Source organism: Etheostoma spectabile, unplaced genomic scaffold (assembly GCF_008692095.1).
Source record: "Etheostoma spectabile isolate EspeVRDwgs_2016 unplaced genomic scaffold, UIUC_Espe_1.0 scaffold00002394, whole genome shotgun sequence".
NCBI lineage: Eukaryota > Metazoa > Chordata > Actinopteri > Perciformes > Percidae > Etheostoma > Etheostoma spectabile.
The window spans coordinates 7,064-30,527 of NW_022602893.1; the positions used below are offsets into that span (position 1 = coordinate 7,064).

At 39.2% G+C, this 23,464-nt stretch overlaps 1 pseudogene; it reads left to right on the forward strand.

Annotated features, from left to right (window-relative positions):
* Positions 1–968: 968 nt before the first annotated feature.
* LOC116675893 (nck-associated protein 1-like) lies at positions 969–23,440 on the forward strand (annotated as a pseudogene).
* The last annotated feature ends 24 nt before the right edge of the window (positions 23,441–23,464 follow it).

The window sequence follows — 23,464 nt, forward strand, 5'->3', positions numbered from 1 at the left end:
CAACAGAAGGTGCTAAAATGTTGTGAATGTGAACCTTGTATCTATAACATAGTGTGTGGGGATAGCCTATTTGGTTCAGTGCATCTCATCCAAGTAAACATCAAGTTTTGTGTTTTGATTGAGCGCAGGATGAGTTGTTGCACATTTGTGAGCCAAATTCCCCACAACAAATGTATCTATTATGCTACCTTTAAACTCTCACAACAGGACAGACCTCTGTGTACATACTGTACACAACATACATCATGCACAGTTACTATACTCTGTCTGTCTGTTTGTCTGTCCTTCTGTCTTTCTGTCTGTCTGTGTTTTGCGGTTTTGTGATATTGTTTGAATATATCAGACACCCACTTTGTTGCATAATGTATCCCCTTTTTAGTTGAGACGCACACCTTCAGTTAGTAAATATTGCCATCTTGTGGTGAAAGAGAGACCTTTACGAGGTCTCAAAATTCATCCCTGTTCCTGGTTTCCTTTATTGGCGGGTTGGTTCATACTAAAAGTAAAAATAGTATTGCATTCAGTGCACTTTACTTGAGTAAGATAAATAAGATTTGTGCCATTCATAGGAGTCCTTTTACAGAGCAAGAGGAAGTAGCTCAAACAACAATAAAGGCAGTTTAACAGACAGGAAACATTGACGTTGCCATTAATTTGCAAAATAATATAGTCATATTAATAAATAATATAAATATTTAAACAATGCATGTTTTCTCTCTAGCATCATTTTAAAGTGTTTAGCAATATAATGAAATTCGTGGACTGTATTTTTTCACAAATGTGATTGAAAATGAAAAGTATTTTAAAAACAACTTTTTTCTGCCAACTTTTAGTAATATTTGATCATCTTTCTAATTTTTTTATTTTGAATGTTTTTGACATATTTATATCCACACCGTGACATACAGTTACAGTATGTGGGTGATTAAAACACTCAACTCCTCTCATGGCTCCACCTCTACCCATGAGCCACATGTGACCTATTGTCTGGGTGAGGCTCTGGGTGCACTTGTTTCTGACGATTCGACCGCTACACAGGACCAGGAGGCCAAGGCTTCAACGGCGAGAGAGGTGCTCTGTTTCTGGAGCCATGGACTACCAACAGAAACTGGCCGAAAAACTCACCATCCTCAATGAAAGAGGGGATGGGGTGTTAATACGCATGAACTACATTAAGAAGGTGAGGGAGAATAGGAAGATTTATAAAGGCAAATGGTCTGTTTAACAGAAATAAGGAACTTGACTTTCATTTCATATGTTTACGCCTAGGTAGTTTCCTCAGAATTTGCACCCTTGTGCAGTTATTACACAATGCAAAATGTATCTAAGAGTAAATATATCAGTTATTCACTGCTTAGGAATACATTAAAGGTGAATAGTATTTAGAAATGAATTCATAAATGTGTATTGTCAGATTCCATAGAACTGTTAAATAGGAGTGAGGCTTGATTGAATGAAGACTAATCTACATTTAGATCTACAATACAAACAAAAGCCAAACATATTAAAGTACTTTATTTGTAGTAAATGAAAGTAGTGCAGAGTATGAGGATGCAATCCGACGGTTATAACCCAGTCATTTTATTGTTACTTAAAATCAAGAAACTTTCCAGGGCCTGCAACTTAAACTGCAGTGAATGAATTATGTGATATAACTGTAACAACTGTGTACTTTGTTGTATAGGCAGCAGTGTCTTCCAACTGCAACTGAGCTTATTTCTCCAAAGAGGAAGTGCAAACAGGAAGTCAGTCTGAGCTCTCAGTACCTCAAATGTCATGGTTTGTTATTCTGAACTAAATGCTGTGAAACTCACACATCAGATTAGATAAAAATAGGCCAGAAACATATTGTTAAGCAAACAAAGAATGTTATTAATTAATATACTCTTATGTGACTCCGGAGAGAGTAGGCTATGATTGGTCATTTCGACAACCTACACATATCTGGATGTGAGATGCAGGAAGTGACATTCTGGTCATTAAAAAGTAGAACATGTTTTGTGTACTGTGCACATGCACACATCTCCATTTTTTTAACCCATATTGAGCATGTGTATGCATGTAGGAGGAGAAGTGCAAGAGTAGTCTTATTTTGAGCATGTGCTGAGCATGCATGCATGGAGGTGGGGAGAGCATTATTACCCACTCTGCCCACAATCTTCACAGCTAGTCCGTGGATTTTTCTTCCAACCAGCTTGCTTTTCTAACCAGTGGCTGGATGCCACTCGAAATGTGAATCCCCCCACAATTTATTCATGTCAAGAGAACGCATAGAACATGGTTGCACAACGGTTGCAAGGCAAATCAAGTGTTCAACTACAAAAACCTAAAATACTTTATGACAAAAACCGAGCGTTTTAAAATGATTATTGAAGTTGAAAGTAGGGTTTTTTGATTAAAAAAAGGATGTGCAACCTGTTCACATCCTCACATCTTTATCTTTTCCTAACCTCTGTTACAGACCTGTGCAGACCCTAAGACACGGCTTTCCCTCCTGACGGATAAAGCCATGGAGCCTTCCATCAAGTACATCAACAAGAAATTCCCCACCATTGACTTCAGAGGAAACATTGTATGTAGCAAGTGTGATTGTAACTATTTTCCTTTAACTTGCTTTCTACTCAAGGACATGCGTGTCATGCTTCTTCTTTTTTTCTTTTTTGTGAAATTAAATTATTATTTTAGGATCTTGACGCAAAAAAGGATTGTTCAGCCAGCCAGTAAATAAGGATTCTGTGATCCATTGAAAACATTATGACTTTAGGTTGAACCGACAAGGAAGCTGTTTGACAGTAATTTTGTTGTAATAACAAGCCAATATCTTTGGATCTCAAGAAAACAAATTATTACTATCGTATTATAAAATGGTAAAACAAATGACTTTTGAAATAAAAAGTGTTATTAATGATCATTGCTACCGAAGCATGTCATCTCTGGCCTTCTAAATCTCTATAACACTTCTCTAAAAGAAGTAAATATGGCATGCCTGGCCAAGTTAGTGCATGTTGCAGTTGTAGTATTTATAAGTATTGATATTTGCTATATGACATATAAGTATCTGCTATTATGTCAATACCATGTTCATATTTTTGTTTATTTTATGTTAATATTTGCATGTGGACAATGGTTTGAGTAGAAAGTGAAGCTAATTTAACTCAAAAGAAGAAGGACAGCTTTTCTCACAGTGTTAAGCTTCGTTGTATCTGACCAGTAAAGAAAAGTTATCGTTATTGTTTTTTTGCAGCAAAATCTGAATGGCATACAGCGACAGAAATCCGAAGTGTTGGCAGCTACAGCAAGCTACTATGACTCGTTCCTGGATGTCATAGAGTTCAGGGTGATGGTCTCTCTTTTTTCCCATAACATGACCAAGATCAACAGCAGAGGAAGTAAAAGAAGCACAACAAAAAACTGTCTAACTGTCATTAACAAATTGTAAAAAACAATGAAAACGAAACAATAATTATGCTTTATTTTTTATGAAAAACAATGTGATAATAGAGGACAATGATGTATGTTTGCAGTATTCTATCTCTGTGGTTCCTTCTTTTTTGGTTTCCAGAATCCATTTACATTTAGATTGGTTTATTCTTATTTTTGAAAATAATAGATTTCCAGATATCAAGGACAGTTATCTCCCTGGGCTTCGATGCTGCTTGTTACACCTCCCTTCAAATTTGCATACTTCACTGATGGAGGTCGCAGCAAGGCCCAGCATTTTTAGTATTTTGAGAAAACCTCAATCATTATGTTATAGAAATATGCAAATGTGTAATGATCACTTCTTCAGGAATCTATAAAAAATGAGGAGTGTATAGGAAAATAGAGCTTAACGTGATTTAAATGTTGCTTTTTGTTGTATGTTTTCTAATCTATTCCTTCTCTGTTCTTCATTAAGGACCACGTTTATGAGTTGCTGAACACCATAGATGCCTGTCAGTGCTTCTTTGATATTGTAAGTATTCATTATGTGGCTGGTAATTGTTTGAGGTCAGGGTAAGCGCTGAGGTCATGCACAACATTGGCTGATTATCTGACATGTCACTCATTTCTCTACTTTTTATTCAGTCTACTACGATGTTGTTTACTCCTTACTGCTGCATACTGCCGGTTACGTTTCTCTCCTCACTGCCCACGGCTTTCTCCTGTTCAGTTTATCACGTTTTTTTTGTATGATAATGAGGTGGCACCTCTAGCCTTGTGCATTATGTATGTCCTACTGTATATTTTAGTGATGAGTGTCTCCTGTGATCTGATCTGTACAGTTAATCCTGGCATTTTAAGCACCTCACAATTCTTTTATTTATTTGGGGACCATCTCTCAGCACATGAACTTTTTTTCTTACAAATATAACTGCAGATCCATTTGACGCAAGAAATAGTGACTTAAGTTTCTTTGAATGAACTGCAGCCATCACGCATTTCAGAGTACCGTAATTTGTCTTTGGCACCCTTAAAGATGAACTGAACTGGAATTTTAATAATGGTGATATAATAGATGTATTTTATTTCTTCTCACTGGTACAATTATTAAAATGGATAAATTTGTTAAAAGGGATAAAATGGCAAGTTGAAAGTGATGTTTTTGTTACACGGGCGCCGCCATGTTGGAATTCCACAATCTACTACGTCACTGGCATGGTAAGCTACTCCGCGGCTAACTAGCACTAGCAGCGCAGCCATAGGAACACCATACAAAGAGTCGGAGGCTAGCGGACATATGGCTTGGGAAACGGAAAGAAAGACGTCTAGGGGGGGTCATAATGTATTGCCCCTGGCTGCAGTATGGACCCGTATAGGGCTAAGGCAGCAAGGGGTTACGACACATTTCCACAGGCTACCTTTGACAAGTAAAAAACAGTCCTCAACTCATGGCTAGCATCTAGCTGCCTTAAAACGGGCTAGCCCTCCGACAGCCCCTGGATTTAGAGTCTGGAGCATTTTTTTAGCGACAGACTATTTGGAAAGCTGTGCTTCTGATACAACAGCGTCACTGTAGAGGTTAAGTCCAACAGACTGAAACCTTAGGCCTGCAGTCTCCAGTGCAGGGCAGACCGATAACCCACCGGCTTGTAACAACCCGATGCTACCTGCCGCAGACAGGGCGCTGAAACGCTCCCGGCAGGCAGAGGACAGAGAGGTAGTTAGCGGTATGTTTACCGGTTGTCAGCTTACTCTCAAGTCTACTAGGCAAAGGGCTGGGTGTAACGTTGTTGTCACATACAGAAAACACGAACATATTCACTTACAAAAATAAAGCCCAACGTGTCGGCTTTATAGCGTTCAACAAAACAGACGGACACACTGGGCATTACTGAGCCACAACACCAAGCTAGATACCAGCGATCCGACCGAGGGAAAGGGCTAGCAGCTAAATACGATGGCAGCACTCTTATGACAAACTCCACAAGCTAGCACTACGACCATAGACTGTAGAAATAAACCCAGACTCCGACGATATCACAGATCGATAATAATGTGTTTACTGTGTTTTACTTACGCTAGCGAAAAGTGAAGCTAGCTCATGTTCGCCGTCTCAGCTAAACCACAGAAATCAACGTCCCCCTGAAGCTAGCGGATGTTAGCCGCTAACTAAACCACAGAATCCAACGCCCCCCCCCCCCCATGAAGCTAACGGATGTTCGCCGACTCAGGGCACATTGTTGATGCAGAAACAGCTGCTAGTTCCATAGTAAAAATCTGCCAACTCCGCAAAACTCGTGAATCCTCCGCGCATCTCTGGTCAAACTGGGGTAACTCTCCTACGTGCAGCTAATAAGCGATCCCATAGATTAATGCGTCCAATTACAATTTCCATATATCTGCCTCTATTTTCGTAAACGAACAGGACTTTAACCATGTTTTTCTATTTTCTCTAAATGGACACGGTGTATTAGCAGTCTATTTCCTAAAATGCATAATATGCGTGGATACAATAAAGGAGGGTGCATGACAGTAAGCTGCGCCCACACACAAACACACACCGGTCACTGTCACCGGAGGCTGTCACCAAGCGATCTTGTACTTCAGTGGAGCCTGAAACTGATTGTCCTCCATGTGGTGGTAGTCAGACACTACAAGCCTGTCCCTCACAGGATCAAATGCGTAATCCGTGCCATTAAAATGACTTTTTTTCGTGTGTGTATTATGTGCTGCAGCCGATGTCTATATACCTTCACGGGTCCTACCATGCCAGTGACGTCATCGATATTATCAGCGTTCTAATACTAACAAACGCAATTTTTGTGTTGCTTAAAAAAAAGCTGTATTGATTTTTTAAATAATTTTTTTTAGTGTAATTCATTTGTAATTATCATAACCAACAAGTTATCAAAAGTTAGTTTTTCAGTTCAGTTCCTCTTTAAAAGCACATGTGATGCAATTCCTTTTAAAACTGAAAAAAAAATATTAAAGTGATATTTCACCCCAAATTTAACCCTCTCAGCTTGAATGGTGACCATAGTGTGCTTAGTGAGGAAGAAAAGTTACAATAGAATCACATGGAGGCAGGATTTCAGGTGAGGAAAAGTAAAAAAACAACCCACTTCCATCTGTATGCCTGGTAAGTTTCAGACGCTCTAGATAGATATAGATAAATATAGCTTGTTTAAACAATTTACTCTGTCAGTAAGGGAACTACAACCTTTTCAGCCACTTGTATGTGTTTAAAAACATGTCAGCTGATCTCTATGAATCCATATGCTGGCAAATGCTTAAGACAATATACAAAACATTTTTAAAAAAACTTTTAAAATTGGATTTTGATGGGTTCAAACTGTGAGTGACAGTTAATAATTGTCCCCATTACAAACGTTAAATAGGTATCCATCTTAGCTCTGCTGATAGGAGGTAGTATCAGTAATTTCATAACTACACTAATGTTTTGATTTCAGGCAATCAACTTTGACTTCACCAAGAACTACTTGGATCTGATCATCACCTACGCGTCTGTTATCATAACACTCAGTCGCATTGAGGATAAGAAGGCATTGGTGGGAATGTTCAACTGTGCCCATGAGATGACCAATGGGAGCAGGTGAGAAGACATAAAACTGCTTGATGGAAGCCGCATCATATATGGACTACAAAGCAAACGGTGGGATGGATGCGTTTTCCTTTTACTCATCCCTATTGATCGAGATAGCCTTAATCAACAAAGGGTTGTGTTTGTTAATTGCAGATTTCTACTTTGGCTACCACAAATACTTCAATTAAGAGCTTTCATTAAAGCATTTATGAGGTTTTGCAACTATCAACATGACTATTTCTCTGATCCTCATAATTAATTAGAATATGTATTGCCACAGACATCGACAGCCCACCACTGACCTTTTCTGAGTACCAAGTGGTATTCTCACATTTTAAGTCTGCCCACTTTGGACAATATTTATTTATGCACCCAAAATGATGTTTATCTTAATTTGAGACATGAGCAGGCAGCAAAAACACACACATTCTATGTGCACCCCACACACAGCTAAGCCCTTTGAGAGGAAACAGTTTCAGCTCTAAAGTATTTCAGTCATCCAAAAATAAAGCCGTGGAAGATGATGTAATTTATGAAATATCACACTTTTAGCATCAGTAAAATCTCTGTAAGGGATTTTAGATTGACAGTTAGGTTATGACAATGTTGCATTATTATAATGTCCTACTTCTTTTCCCTGTCCTTGATTAATTGCGTACTGTAATGAACCCTGCAGTGACCCGTCCTACCCACGGCTTGGCCAGATGTTTGTGGAGTATGAGCATCCTTGGAAGAAGCTCACTGAGGAGTTTGGCCCTCACACAAGGGTACGTTCAGTGTAAATTTAAAATATACTAAATACAGTACAAGGCTATAAACAGTTAAAGAGTTTCTTTAATGGAAAGGTGGATGGTGGCAGAGTAAAGTCAACAAAATGTTCAGCTTAATTCAACTTTGTTTTAAAATCTGTGTTTATGTTGTATAACATATAACATATTTAAACACAAAACATAAAACTAAATGGATGTAAGTACAATATGGCCGCCCAAACATTACAGACATAGTACTGAATGGGATTGTTGAACATTTCATTCCAAACCATTGTTATTGTAGTATTGTCTGTATCGGTGATACAATTATAGTTCAAATTATTTTTACTTTCACTTACTTCTCCAACAGTGGCAGTTACACTGGTCTGTGTGGCTCATTTTGTAAGATAGGCCCATGTGCAACAAAATGTAATCACAGCTTTTGAGCCTCTGTCTTGTTTTTGCCATCATTTGATGTGAAGTCTTCCATTATTGTGCCTCTTTCTTCCATCTCTGCCCCTCTCCAGCTTCCTCACTCACTGTTTCCCTTTTCCTTCTCTGTCCATTTGCCAGTCTGTGACGGCGGCCTTGCTCTCTCTGAAGATGATTTACCCGCGCAGGAACCTGCCAGCGGAACAGTGGCGGAGCGCCCAGCTCCTCAGCCTGCTCAGTGCTCCAGCTGCCATGCTGGACCCAGCCTGCTGTGACACTGTGAGTCCACCCTCCGGTCAACTCTCCTCCTGTGTTTATCTCTGTCAGAGGAAGAACGAAAGAGGAAGCTGGGGGTAGTGTCCGAACTATGGTTTTTCCACTGATGTCAGGCACAGATTTGAGAGACGATGTCACAGCTAAATGATCCAATAAAAGTACATGTGTTTTCTTAAAGGTCAGATACAGTGCACTTATTGTTAGTAGCTCTACGGTATGCCTCCCATTATAGAGCTATCTTTTAGAAAATCATTTGTTTTATTGTCTTTTGACCTTTCTGCTCTTCCCTGAACTTGTATGTCGACTTACCTCCCTTTTCTAAACGGTTCAGTCCTCTGTAATCCTCTCTTCTGTCTTTGAACACTATTATTGATGTGGATCCCTGTTTTGCACGTGGCCACTAATCCAGCCAAGAAACGGACCTCCAGGCAACAATTTCTTTTGAAAAGATGCCATATATAGTATTTGAATGCAAATCACAGTCACTCATTTAAAGTCTATAGAGAATATTAATAGATATCTTTTATTTTTGCATTTTTTATAAACCTCATTTAGGAGGATTTAGGAGGGTTAGTCAATTATTTGTAATGTTCTTTTTTCTTTTGAAGGTGGAACAAGAATAGATTAGCAATGATGCCAAGATGCTGATGGCTACCAAATAGTTAAACTGACAGGATTTTACTTCAGTAGCCTTTGTACATGAAAGTGAATTTGTCTATATTGGCAGTTAAATAAGCTTGTTGTTTACCACAGATGGCATGTGAATACCTATCTATGGAGGTGATGGAGCGGTGGATCATTAGTAAGTATTCCTGTAACTAAGGAATAACTGCATCTATCGGCTCACTTTATACAAATATATAAACATGTACACAAAGGTTTGTGAAATATACATTTTGTAACCCCACCCACAATCTTGTGGGTGTCATGCTGCATGTCAGTTAAATGTACGTCCCGACCCAGACCGTCAAAAATGATTCCAAGGGTCCCGAATTTTTGTGTCAATTTCAATGTGTTGGATTTTCAGACCTGTTTTGGTTTAAACACATTTCAGACACACTGACATCTTGTACATATATAAAAACGCAGAACTACCCACAACACCAGCATACTGTATTACTTGTCAAATAATTTACCTTCAGAGGAATTGCTTGTTAACTATGTTTATTACCAACTATTGGCATGACAGGAGCACTGCACATGCAACAGTAGGGTTTCAGCCACACAGGTTGCATCTTAAATGTTGCTGACTATGCTTCTTGTAGTTGGCTTCCTGTTGTGCCACAGCAGCCTGAATACAAACCAGGCATCCCAAGAACTGTGGAAGATGGCTCTGCGGAGCGGCCTCTTCCTCGTCATCACCAGAGATGAGGTTCTCAACATACACAAGGTCTCCGAGGACCTTTTCTTGAGCATCAAAGGGTATGTATGCTGCACGGCAACAGTATGAGAAATAGTCCTGGTGGATGAAAAATAATTTACAAAGTAAGATGACAATGGGTGGAGGATAATGCACCCACATATGTCAGATATTTAATAAAGGAGAACTGATTTAAAGATGTAATTTAAGTACTATTCTAACTTCACTGTAAGAGTCCTGAACTGTCGAGGATTAATTCTGGATATAAAGACCTGGGCTGAGCTTATATCAGCAGCCTTATCAACCAGATACTTTACAGATACAGGACATAGCAATAAAGGTATGCCTTTTAGGGGGAATTATTGTTATTATTATCACATTAATACACAGATTGCAAATAATGCAAGCTTACTTGAATGCAACATTCTAGTAAGTACTTGAAAGAATACTGTTTTTAACATTTTGAAAGTCGATCGAGAAAAGTCCTGTGTCTATTTCTTTATCTGCCCCCTCCTAAAACTGTTGGTACAGCATGCTTTGTAAATACAACAAAAAACTGAAAGCCTACATTTCATTACATACGTGCTTACACATTGTGTCAATGACAATGCAATTGAATTGAACTAAAGTGACAACAAGAGTGAGGGTTGGGACCATGGTGGTTAAGAATGGGGAGATAGAGAATGGGATATAGACTAAAGGTTAGAGAGAAAAGGTGAGGAAGGTGATATAATGTATATACTATAGGGGTGTGACGAGACGCTTACTCCACGAGACGAGACACATCACGAGATTGGGTTCACGAGAACGAGACGAGACGAGATTTTTTAACAAAAAATTAAGAAATCCTCGATGAAATATATGAATGGAAAATAGTTTTTTATTCAACTGAAAAATCACAAAATGCAAAACAATTTAGGTGCATTTTGAAATCAACTATTAATGATGAATGTTAATGATTAATGTTTTTTTTTACTATTTTAATGAATTATATGCAGTAAAGGACGTGCAAACACTGCAAAATGTTTGTATAAACTCTACCAACTGGCTTCTGCCCTGTACAATTTCACACGAGAAATCTAACTCCTTTCCACAAACCGAACATAAAAAATGAACAGTATAAATAAAATAAATAAAATAAATGTGTAAATAACAGAAAAATAACACTTTAAATGCAAACAGTAAGTGTATCAATAACCAAAGTACTGCTCTCTTAAAACTACAAGTGCAAACAGAAACAATTTTTTTTTATTTTTTTTTTATGTGTTCGTCGCGGGTGCAGTAGTTAGTGGAGAGCTGTGGTGGTGCTGGAAGTGTGTTTGCATAGTGCTCGTGTTAGCCGCGGTTTACGGCATTTTTTTCTTCCAATGTTTACATGTTGTGTTCGTCTTGTCTGTCACTCTTTCGCCGTTTATCATTTCCGCAGGAAAACCAAAATGTTGCCACACAAACGATTTAAAAGGGGCAGGGGGATCTTCAATAGTAATTTCACGCTCCATCACGCTGACATCACATCGCCTCACGAGACAACTTTTCACCTCGAAGAGAAATCTCGTCACGTTTTAATCTCGCGAGATCTCGTAAAACGAGATCTCGTCACACCCTTAATATACTAGCAATAATAGTATAGTAGTAAGAGGTCACAGTATAAGACTTATTTGTATTTTTCACAAGAGTCTCAGAAGAAACTGATTCCACTGAAAAGTTAATACATGCCAAGACAAAGATAACATATACTTGATATTTGAAAAAAGTCAACATTCCCTACAACTGCATAAAATGTTATACTGTTAATTAGCTTCTTATCACATTTGTTGATTTTCTTTGTTTTTATCAGATATAGCAAGCGAGTAGCAGACATCAAGGAATGTCGTGAGCACGCCATACTCAACAGGTGAGACCGCAGACTGAGCAACGTTTTTCCCACTTTTGGGTCATAAATATTCATTGATGGTTATTTACTTTGAAATGAGCTTTGGGAACCAAATGTCCACATCTATTTCCTGTGTTAATACCAGTGGAGCTATGCACAGAGAGAGGAGGCAGTTTCTGAGAGGAGCAATGATGGAATTATTTAAAGTTCTGGAGGATGAACCTGGACTTCTGGGACCAAAGGTAGAAGCGCGGTAATGAGCCTAACAGCTGTGCTCGAGCAATTTAAATCATTTCATTACAGCAAGTATAAAATGAGATTCTGGTCATGTGACTTATGAAAAACAGTAGGCCATATGTGATCCGGCTTCCATCCCGCACATCTTGGACTCTGGGGAACATTTGAAACGGGGAAGGGGGGGGGCTTAGATTCTTTCCTAACATTCCTCTTTCTTCTCTGCTCTGTGTGCCAATCAAATCCCAAAGGCCCTGTTTGTCTTCATGGCTCTGTCATTTTCCCGTGACGAGGTCCTGTGGCTCGTCAGACACTCTGAGAATATGCCAAAGATAAAGACACCCGAGGACTACATTGACAAGTAGGACATAGGTGTAGAGGAAGTAAACCGCTGTGGAGGTCAAACTGTGTCATTTTAGTGTGCAAAAATCTGGCATCTACAGCAAGTTCTCTGCCACTTAAGATGTCTCTTCACATTGCAGCTGCTAGTTATTTAGTAGTGCAGTTATTTTAAAGTGTGCACACGATATTTTTACAATGGCTTATTTCTTTTTTTGTGTTTAGTTATTTATTTATTTTTTCACAAATTTTAATTATGAAAGGTAGTAAAAGAGTTAATTGTTAACAAGTGTTTTGTGTTAAATTGCTTTTTTCTGTGTTTTTTTCCCAGTCAGATGGCAGAGTTGCTTTTCCACATGGAGAAGTTAAGAGGTCTGATGACAAAGTACAACATGTAGTTCAGCGCTACCATGTCCAGTACCTGGCAAATTTTGATGCATTGGTTCTCAATGACACCATTCAGGTACCTATAGATATATACTGCATCAACTGTCCAGTATAAGGTACAACATACAATTCTGTGTGCAGAAAGTGGCAGCATATTTTTAGAAATTTGTTTTTTTTCTCTGCAGAACATCTATGTGTGTCCAGAAGAGGAGTCAGTCCTGATGACTTCATTTGTCTCAACCCTCTCCGCTTTGTCAATCAAACAGGGTAATCACAACAAAATACTGGAGACTACCTTACCCAACGTTATCTCTGTTTTAAGTGTGACATAAGAACTTCCATTTGAATAATGACAGATTCAATTTTTCTCTGCAGTGGAAAACAAAGAGGAGTTTGATTTCAGAGCCCTTAGACTGGACTGGTTTAGATTGCAGGTACAGTAGATAGGTTTGTTGATCATCAAATAATCACACAATATTCCGTTGTTATTGTAAAACTCAGTGTATGCTTGAAGGTTGCAGCGAAGGCTGTCTTTGTCTTCTGTTTTAGGCCTACACAAGTGTGAACAAGGCCCCTCTTCCCATAAAGGAATACCCCGACTTAGCAAAGGTGATGAACTTGATTCAGTTTCACACCAGGATGGTGGACAGCGTGGAAGAATTACTGCAGGAGACATCTGAATTGTCCATACTTGGGTCAGTCTCTTCTCTTCTCTTCAAGCAAAAATAGTTCCAATATGACAGAATTTCACACGATCAACCATACAAACCTGGAGGACATTATTCAACATCTGAAAACCTCGACCTGTTGCCTTGATGTTCTACCAACGGGACTTTTCAAAAATGTTTCCAATTGTTTGACTTCTGATCTTCTACAGATTGTGAACACATCTCTTCTTTCAGGTATCTTTCCACAGGCCCTGAAAACTGCAGTAATCAAGCCACTCTTAAAAAAGAACAACCTAGACAAGTCACTAATGAGCAACTATAGGCCAATATCAAACCTTCCGTTTTTAAGTAAATCATTGAAAAAGTAGTCTTTCAACAACTCAACCATTTCTTGTCACTAAGCAACAGTTTTGATACCTTTCAGTCGGGTTTCCGACCACACCACAGCACTGAAACGGCTCTTGTCAAAGTCTTTAATGACATCCACCTTAACACAGATAATGGCAAAATTTCAATCTTAGTATTACTTGATCTCAGTGCTGCATTTGACACGGTCGACCATGACATACTACTAGACCGATTGGAAAACTGCGTTGGCCTTTCTGGCTCAGTACTAACTGGTTTGAATCCTACCTAAAGAATAGGGATTACTTTGTGTCTATAGGTAATTATGCATCTGAGCGTACAAATATGACGTGCGGAGTTCCGCAAGGCTCCATTCTGGGGCCTCTTCTGTTTAACATCTACATGCTTCCACTGGCTCAGATTATGGAGAAAAACAAAATAAGTTACCATAGTTATGCGGACGACACACAAATTTACATAACCTTATCGCCAGGGGACTATAGTCCAATACAAAAACTGACTAAGTGCATCGAACAAATTAACGGCTGGATGTGCCAGAACTTTCTGAAATTAATGAAGGAAAAACTGAGGTGGTTGTTTTTGGAGCAAGAGAGGAACGATTAAAAGTCTGCGCTCAGCTTCAAACAACAATGTTAAAAACAACAGACAAAGCCAGAAATCTTGGTGTAGTCATGGACTCAGACCTGAACTTTAACAGCCACATTAAGACAATTACAAAGTCAGCCTACTATCACCTTAAGAATATATCAAGGGTTAAAGGACTTATGTGTCAACAGGATTGGAAAAACTTGTCCATGCCTTTATCTTCAGTAGACTTGACTACTGTAACGGGGTCTTTACAGGTCTCCCTAAAAAATCAATCAGACAGCTGCAGCTGATTCAGAACGCTGCTGCTCGAGTCCTCACTAAGACCAAGAGACTGGATCACATCACTCCAGTTCTGAAGTCTTTACACTGGCTTCCTGTGTCTCAAAGAATTGATTTCAAAGTACTCTTGCTAGTTTATAAATCACTTAACGGTTTAGGTCCAAAATATATTGCTGATCTGCTACTACACTATGAACCACCCAGACCTCTCAGGTCATCTGGGACAGGTCTGCTTTCTGTCCCCAGAGTCAGAACTAAACAGGGTGAAGCAGCTTTCAGTTTCTATGCTCCTCATATCTGGAATAAACTCCCAGAAACCTGTAGATCCGCTGCTACTCTCAGTTCTTTTAAATCAAGGCTGAAGACCTTTCTATTTGATGCTGCCTTTCTTTAAATGACTAATCATTTCTTTAAATTTCTTATGCTGCACTGTAAATTTTATTCATGTGTTTTATGTTTCTCTTTGTTTTTAACTGTCTATTCATGTGTTTTACCGGTTTTTAATGCTTGTGATTTTTAACTGTTTTTACTTGTGTTTTATCTGTTTAACTGATTTTGTGTAAAGCACTTTGAATTGCCTTGTTGCTGAAATGTGCTATACAAATAAAGCTGCCTTGCCTTGCCTTGCCTCTTCTCTTCTCTTCTCTTCTCTTCTCTTCTCTTACTAAGGTCAGGTGGAATAATTTGCTGTCTGCTCTTTATTCTCTTGTTTGTTTCCCAGTCACTACCCTCGTGTCTTTGAGAAGATGTTTAGCCAGAGCAGTGAGGAGGTGACCATGAAGCGTTACCTGATGGCCTTTCCAGTTGCCTGCTCTCACTTCAGCCAGTGTGGACATCCTCTCTGCCCAGAAGAGGTCAGCGTTCAGTCATTTGCTCACTGTTGCTGTAATCATCAGCTGACACACTGGTTACACTTTAACACTGTATTGTGACAGCAACATATCTTTGTATTCATCCATGACAAGTTTTTTTAAATTACAGTCATATATAGTTTGAAAAATTTGCCAGTTCAAGGAGTCTGGCCTTAAACAGAGCCTACACAGTAAACAGTGAACTATGGGAAAGGTATGGGCGACAATGTGCCTTCTATCTTTTGTGTGTGTACTGTATGTGTGTGTTCAGGATTTTTCTGGGCCTTTGTACAGGACTAACTGTGTCATCTGAAATTGTACATACAGTATGTGTACACTCACATATACTGCACTTGTTTGTGTGTCTAGACAGAGGCAATGGAGAAGAGGATTTTGCGCCTGTGTGTGAACTTCCTGGAGCAGATAGCCAAGCAGACCAGCAGTGTTGTGGTAGAGATATGTGCTGAGCAGTGCAACCTCAATGACCAGGTGAACTCCATTTCAGGTTTTTAAAAAACTCATTATCTAGCGCAGATGGATTCCGCCATACTCCATATCCAAATATAATCACACTAGTCTCAGCTTGGCTGTAGCCAGTGGACAGACTTGAGAATTTAAATGAAATGATAAGACAGGTCTACAACTCTGGAGTTGATTATTGCAGTGTTGTTTCTCTGATCCCTTGAGGAAAATATGTGGAAAGTATTTACTTCTTGACTGAGTGCGTCCAACATGAATGCACAACTTCTAAGTTTGTCTTTGAGCATGTTACCCAATATTTTCTTGGCTAAATTCACTCTCCCATCTATCTCTCTCTCTTTCTTTCCCCCTTCTTTTCTCCTTCTCTGACCCCTTAGCTGCAGCCCAAGCACTGTGCCGAGGCCATCAGCGCAGCTCGCCATAGAAAGCAAAAGAAGCCGATGCCAAAGAAAGGAGAGGTCCAAAAAGAGAAACCAGGCGCTGAAAGCCTGAGAAAAGACCGGGCCGTCGTTACTAAGTCAGCTTTTCCTTTTTGTTTCCCCCACTTTTTCTACTTATCTCTCTGTCTGCTCCTAAGAATAATACTGAATTTGCAGATGTTTTAGAAAACTGAAATCATTACATCCTTGATTTTGGGAGACATGCAACATTATCAGCAGCACTTGTTCCAGGAAAAGTGCACTTAAATGAACATTTGACAGTGTTATTGCAGTTCATGTTGGTAGAAATATTTTAAAATCTGCTGACATTTCCAAAGATCTCCTTCACCCCATGACACTTATCAGAAAGAAGGATTAGTCTACAGTGCATTGGTTGTTTTGAATGTAGTACTCTTCAAGATGAATCAGTCAGGGCTGACAGGTACTGAAACAAGCTGTTAAAAATAAGAAACAAAATGTCTCAGCATGTTACAAAACAGCTTTACTGCTAACACATTTTATGTTGGAGTTTTCATTGTTATGATCCTATTCTGCATGTAGCTACAGTTAGAAAGCTCACTAATTAAGTCTGAAGATTTGTAATTCTGTCTCACTCCCTCCTCTCAGTTTTCCTCCTCGCTGCCTCAATTTGGAGAGATGTTTTACAATTCACCAATGTTTTCATTACTTTATTTGTCTGAGAAAACCACATCAATACTATAGTCACCTATATGTGTCCTAAAGACTTCCATCCTCCCTTCCCTCTCTCTTTCTCTCTCTCCATCTTCTACTAGTGTGGACAAGATGCATCTGATGCTGACAGAGCTCTGCTCCTCCTACAGCCTCTGCACTGACTTTATTGTCTTCGACCACATTGTCGTTCCAACAGAGTTCCTGCTTTCCCATCTGGAGACACGTCTTTCTGAGTATGTTGAGTGGGGATGGGTATTATTATATTTGTCTGAAAAATTGGATGATACGATGAGTCCTGAGGGTGTTTGAAAAGCCCCTGAGGTAACATTTGCAAACTTTTTCTTTCCCTATCTCATGTGTAGCAGAAGTGTTTTGTGTGTATTTGTCACTTCAGCTCCAAAAATAATAATAATAACAATAATTATTATTATATTAATAATGTATCCTTTATTAGTCCCACAAGGGGAAATAACAATTTTCACTCATTACACATAGGCCTGAATTACACACACATACTCAGTACCTATACATGCACTAAATGGAGAGATGTCAGAGTCAGAAAATGTCAGAAATGTGCTAAAATCTGACATGAGCACCTGCTTTCATTATGAAAGGGACACATTGTCCATGTAATATTGCTTTCTTTGCCAGTGCAACAATGTGCTGTACAATTCTACCTCAGTGTACCAACATTACACTGTTTTGACTCCATGTCCACTCTTTTGCTTGTATGCATGCTGTCCAGTTGCCTGGCCTCCCTGCTGAACAGGGGCTATAGGAAGGTTAAACACTCAGAATGGGACAGAGCACTAGGAAAACGCCAAAGCATTTCAAGCTGCATTCTCTACAAATTGTCACTTACAGATTTAAACACAGTTTTTGTGTCTTGCTGACAATTAGACAATCATTTGGAGCTTGTCTATTGTGAAATGTCTCCTCCATCACCGTAATGAACACTGCTTTTCTGTCTGATTCCTCCATGTCAAGCTGTGCTGCACCCACTTAAAAATCTGAGAAGAGATCCGTCATGGCACTCCCTTGCTCTGTGTCATTTCATTGCTAACTATTATTTAGATTAGGGGTTGGTACCAGGGCAACCTAATGTTTCTGTGTATATGATCTGCTTTGTCTCCCTGTCTTTGCTGATGATTATCTCCCCTGTCACCCTAAAATTAGTGCCCTTGAGTAGTAGCATGCTCGCAGCGATTGGTCCTTCATGGCCAAAAGTGTAAATATAGTCTAGTCGGGGAGAAAGAGAGAGAATGAAGGCCCTGTCAAAGAAATAAATACAAATGCAGTGAAGCCCTGGAGCAGTGAATGTGCTGACCTAATGAGAGTGTAGGGCCATGCCACCACGGCTCGTTTAAACCATTTTAAGGTCCCAGCTGTTTCCCCTCAGCCCACTGTGACCTGGTGATAAGTGACGTTGAATAAACCTGTTTCTCCAGGATCATCGTGAGAATGGCAAATTACAATCAGACCACCCAGGAGATAGCCCGTCCCTCTGACCTCTTGGCGGGGTTAAGAGCCTATACTGCCAGCCTGCACAGCCTCTCCGCTACATCAAGTGGACATCACCCGGCTGGTGAAGAACACCCTGCTGCAGCAAACACAGCCGCTGGACTCACGTGGGGGCAACCATTACGACCATCTACACAAACTGGTGTGTGTAATAAAGATAGGTGCATCTACAGCATGCTACACGCATGTGTCCCATTTTGAACACATGAGAAGCACACACAAGCACATCCTCTTTCACTCTCTCTGTTGAGTAAAGGTTGAAGAAGTTTTGTTTTGTTTTTTCTGCACTTCAGGTACCTGGAGATCTCTTGCGTCAGGCCAGCAACTCCCTCATCGTTCACTGTCCCACAATGCAATGCTTCGTCAACCAGGCTACTGACAACGAACCAAGTTTCAGAGCAGAGGAGTTCTCAGATATATTAGTCGGCCCCAGAGCTTAATTATAGTAATTTAATCAGTGGAATAAATCAGTGTCAATGTGAGCCTTACGCTATACTGGATTAATTCTCATAGCTCAAGTTAAAAGTGCTACTACTGGAAGTAAATGTCTATCACCTCCATTTTTCACAACAAAGGACATACAGGAAATGTGAGACAAATAATTGACAGCCTAATAAAAGCTTATTTAGCTATTTACTGACATTCTTTTGCAAGATGCATTGTAGGATAAAGAATTCAGATGACATCAGATGTCATCAGTAATATTCAGAGCTGAGTATCCTAGCAACAACTGTAACTTTTGGGGAGGTATACTATGAACTTCTCCATGTTGTACACTAAAGAATGTATTTTAGTCACTACAAGTTCTGGAGAATTTGGGTCATGTGGGTGTATGTGGTAACAGTTTGCCAAAAAACAAACACCTTGCTACATATTTATAGTATTTTCCTTTAAATATTAGAAGGTTTGCAAGTAAAAGACATCAGTTAGAGAGATTCACTTTTTGCTGGAGCATAATTTTACCCTTGACAGAATCAAAAAGTTCCCTCGTACTCTTTTAAGAATCAATGATCACGGGCCACAGATCCAGACATGACTCGCTCCTAAAAACTTGAGATCTCTGTGACACCACATGCAGAGGGAATGTTATTGCTCAAGACAATGTAGAGCTTGTTATTGCGGAGTTTTTTCTTTCATGCTGCCTGTCGTGCAGTTTATTCAGACGCTGCCTGGCAAATTGGCATTGAGTATTGCTCATCATCTCCTCCGCTCTTTCGTCCTTGCCTCGTAACTATTTCAGCATCACTTGTCTCACTCAACCTCCTTTCTGCCTACACCTTTTGTACCTTGAAAGAGCACAATCCTCCTTATGGCTGTATTAAGGCTATATCCAATCCACTTGGCTCATTCTAACATTATGGAGATGCATACATACTGTAAGTCATGCACAACCACGGTACCTTGGAGACCACTGCACTTCAATAGACGCCCTTGCACAGTGTCATCATCATTGTCTATATTTACTCCTTAGTAGTGAGGTATCTGCGTGCCTTACAGTGACTCACTCACCGATCCATTAACACTTCCAATTTTTAACTACACATGTCTTATCCATCCTATTCAGGCAGAGATGTTGAGCTGAGGGAAAGTTTAATAGCTGCAGTTGTCTCTCTCTCTCTCTCTCTCATTGATTTTAGCTACACTCACAAATCAACTGTTATGTTTCTTATTTTTTGGCACTGTAGAGAGTCAAGCTTTGTATTAGATCCATGTAAAAACACCAGTGTCCACGATACGTCTACACCTGAGTCGGTTTTCTGTTGTGCATTTTTGTAAACACGTTTGGCTGCTTGACTTCAGCTTAAAAGTAATGATGCATCTGCATGTCACTTATCTCCCTCCATTCATGATCTTTAAATTCTACTTATCACCTTCTGAACAGAGTTACAGGCCCTGGGAGAGCTAATTGGTCCATATGGCCTGAAGTTTCTGAGCGAGAACCTGATGTGGCACATCACCTCTCAAGTCAGTGAGCTAAAGGTACAGTATGATGCAATGGGCTTGTTTGAAGGACCCAGATGAGTGGCCTGCTGACTTTGATAACATTTAGGATTACTTCTGCATGCAAAGGCAGAAAAGCTAACATCAGACGCAGTGTAGTTGAGAGAAGTAGTTTATGCCCTGACTATTTTACCTTCCAAACATGATTACCATTGACACTAATGCCTAAAGTATGCAGATAATCTATTGCACCATAATACATTAGATATAGATAATGCTTTATCTACCAATATTATAGTTTTTTACAAAGAACCTGTCAAAAAGTCAACTAACGTCTCAACTCCGTTTTTGACCAATGTGGAGTTTACAAAGGTAAAAGTTAAATCTATGAACACAGTAGTAAAACATAAATGTTTCCTTTGAGATACATTCCAGTGATTTAAAATAATGATATCTACAGTAATATTTACACCATTCTTCATTTTGCAAGAAAACTTGTGAGTCTGGAAGCATTTTTTGTACTTCAAAGCAACCTTTATCTTTTCAAACTCCTATATCTCTTTTAAAACGTTGCTACTGCTGTAGCATGTAGGCTAACGTGTCAGGCTCCACAATTTGACACCCTATGATTGAAAAAAAGGACATCTGAACTCTGAGAGCAGATCTGTCACAGCTACAACCTTGTGCTATCATATCTCCCAACTGAATGTGGTTTTATCACTCATCTCACTCCTTTTCTTTTGATAGAAACTGGTGATTGAGAATATGGACGTCCTGGTACAGATGAGAACATCTTTGATAAGCCAGAGGAAATGGCCACTCTTAAGAAGAGGCTGACAGGTGAGAAGTGAGACAGGAAGATGAAGAGGTATAGGGGTTGAAAAGGAAATAATGAACGAATAAAGTTGTAAGTATAGAGAAGGTGAGGTGGGGGGCAAAGTACAAAGTGAGGAAAGGAACAAAGAGAAAAGGAACAATAACAAGAACAAAGGAGGGGTACTCCAGACAATTCACTTGAAACAGAAGTCCTTATCATTTCTATGCTGACTGACATACACATACACTCTGGGTTTACTAGCAGACCAGCACCCTTTGATTTCACTTATTTTATTCAGGCTAACATGAAGAAGCGGGAACTACCACCAATGGCCAGGCCATTTTTTTAAACAATTAAGGAATAGCCAACCCTCTATGTTTTTATATCAAGTCTCTTGAAATTCTTCAGGGAGCCATTAGTCCAAACAAAAGTTCCCTGAATTAACAAAGGGATTCTCTCACAAATTATCTTCTTCCATTTTCTTTTTATTAAATCATTGTGTGAGGACGCTGTAGGAAACTGTTAAATAAAAATTTAAAGTACGAAGAAAAATAAGCCCTAAATAATTAAATGTATCCATGGTTTTTCTTCATTTTTGTCTACATGTCCTTTACAAAGCTCATGTAAATTGCATGTTAAATCGTATTACTTGGTCACCTTTTCCCAAGTGGCACAGAAGTTAATTGCAAATTTGCAATAACAGGTGAGATGTCAGACGCTTTAGAATCATTCCGACATCTTCTTATTCATTACAACAGCAACTAGTCACACATCCACCCACAGTGTTGGCAGGTCACATCTGTACAGCTTTTCAAAGAGCAGCGAGCATCTCATCAGTTTTAAATGCACTTCTAGGTGGAGAGAACGTGCTGAAGAGGATGACATAATTGGCGTGATCCTGTCCTTCAGGTCGATGGCACAAGACTGTCTGAAAGATGTAATGTACAACACTTCATGATAATTAAAACTGGCTGATACACTGATGAAAATGTTTCTAATAGAGTGTATGTACAAACAAAAAGGGTGTGATACCTTTAAAATTAGATTAGTAAGTAGTAAGTAATAACACCAATAGTTAGTTCTTGACGTTAGGAATAGTAGTTTGACACATTTTCTTTTTTAGTCTCAAAGTTCTCAAGGTTCACTTACTAGCTTTTCACCAGCAAGGACCACCCATCAACACATACGTTTTGAACAATTTAATAATAAAAGATGATTAGAATGCGAGGCATGAAATCGCTGGAATGTGAGACATAAAGTCGTGTGTAGTCCATCAGTTGACTTGACAGCGTTTGGGGAGGCTTCTTTAGGGAATCCGCCGTAGCACTTGGGCACGAAGGGCCCCTTAGGACCTAAAGAAGATGAGAAGGATTGGAACAGAAAGAGTTGGAGGGACGGCTGCTGAAAGCGGGAGCGAATAAGAGGACAGGTTTGGTGGATATTTATAGAGAGACCGGAAGAGGCATTTTTTGAGGTGTGGCCCTGAACCTTACAATATCTCTGCTAGCGTAAATTCTGTCTTCATCAGCAGTTGAGTTTTTTTTTCAGTCTACATGTACAATATATTATTTACCAGTTTTTTTTATTCAACCACCTGTTGTCACGTGACTGAAGTTCCATTCCTGGATCAATTCAACGCATTCTCCTGAATGGATTTGTTTGATATTATTTGAAAGCTATGCACGCAACTTTGTATGACGCTAAAAAAATTACTGTGACCACCGCTGAAGGCTCTAGAAATCTAGCTAGCAAGTGGACCTTGAGTTAAAATTATCTTTTTTTTAGTCAAAGTTTATGACAGTTTTACTTTTTTTTTTTTTTTTAGTTCTATGGAATACCAGGTTATAGTACATTATTGTCTGTAGTTTCCGGGTTTATCTTTTCAATACTTAAAACAACAGATAAAACATAAAACATCAACAGGAGAAGTATGGTTTTATGCACTGCATCTCTTGTTACTCTATATAGAGCTGGAGAAACAGGATCGTTTGCTAAATAAAGTCTTTCCCACATCATTGTACTGTATGATCAGAGGTACATTGTTTCATATTATCCTATAGGTCCTAGAAAAGCATTGCCCGTATCTGTTGGGCCCATGGAGTGCCTGAAAGACTTCATCTCTCCTGAAACCGACATCCATGTAAAACATTGCATTTGTATTACA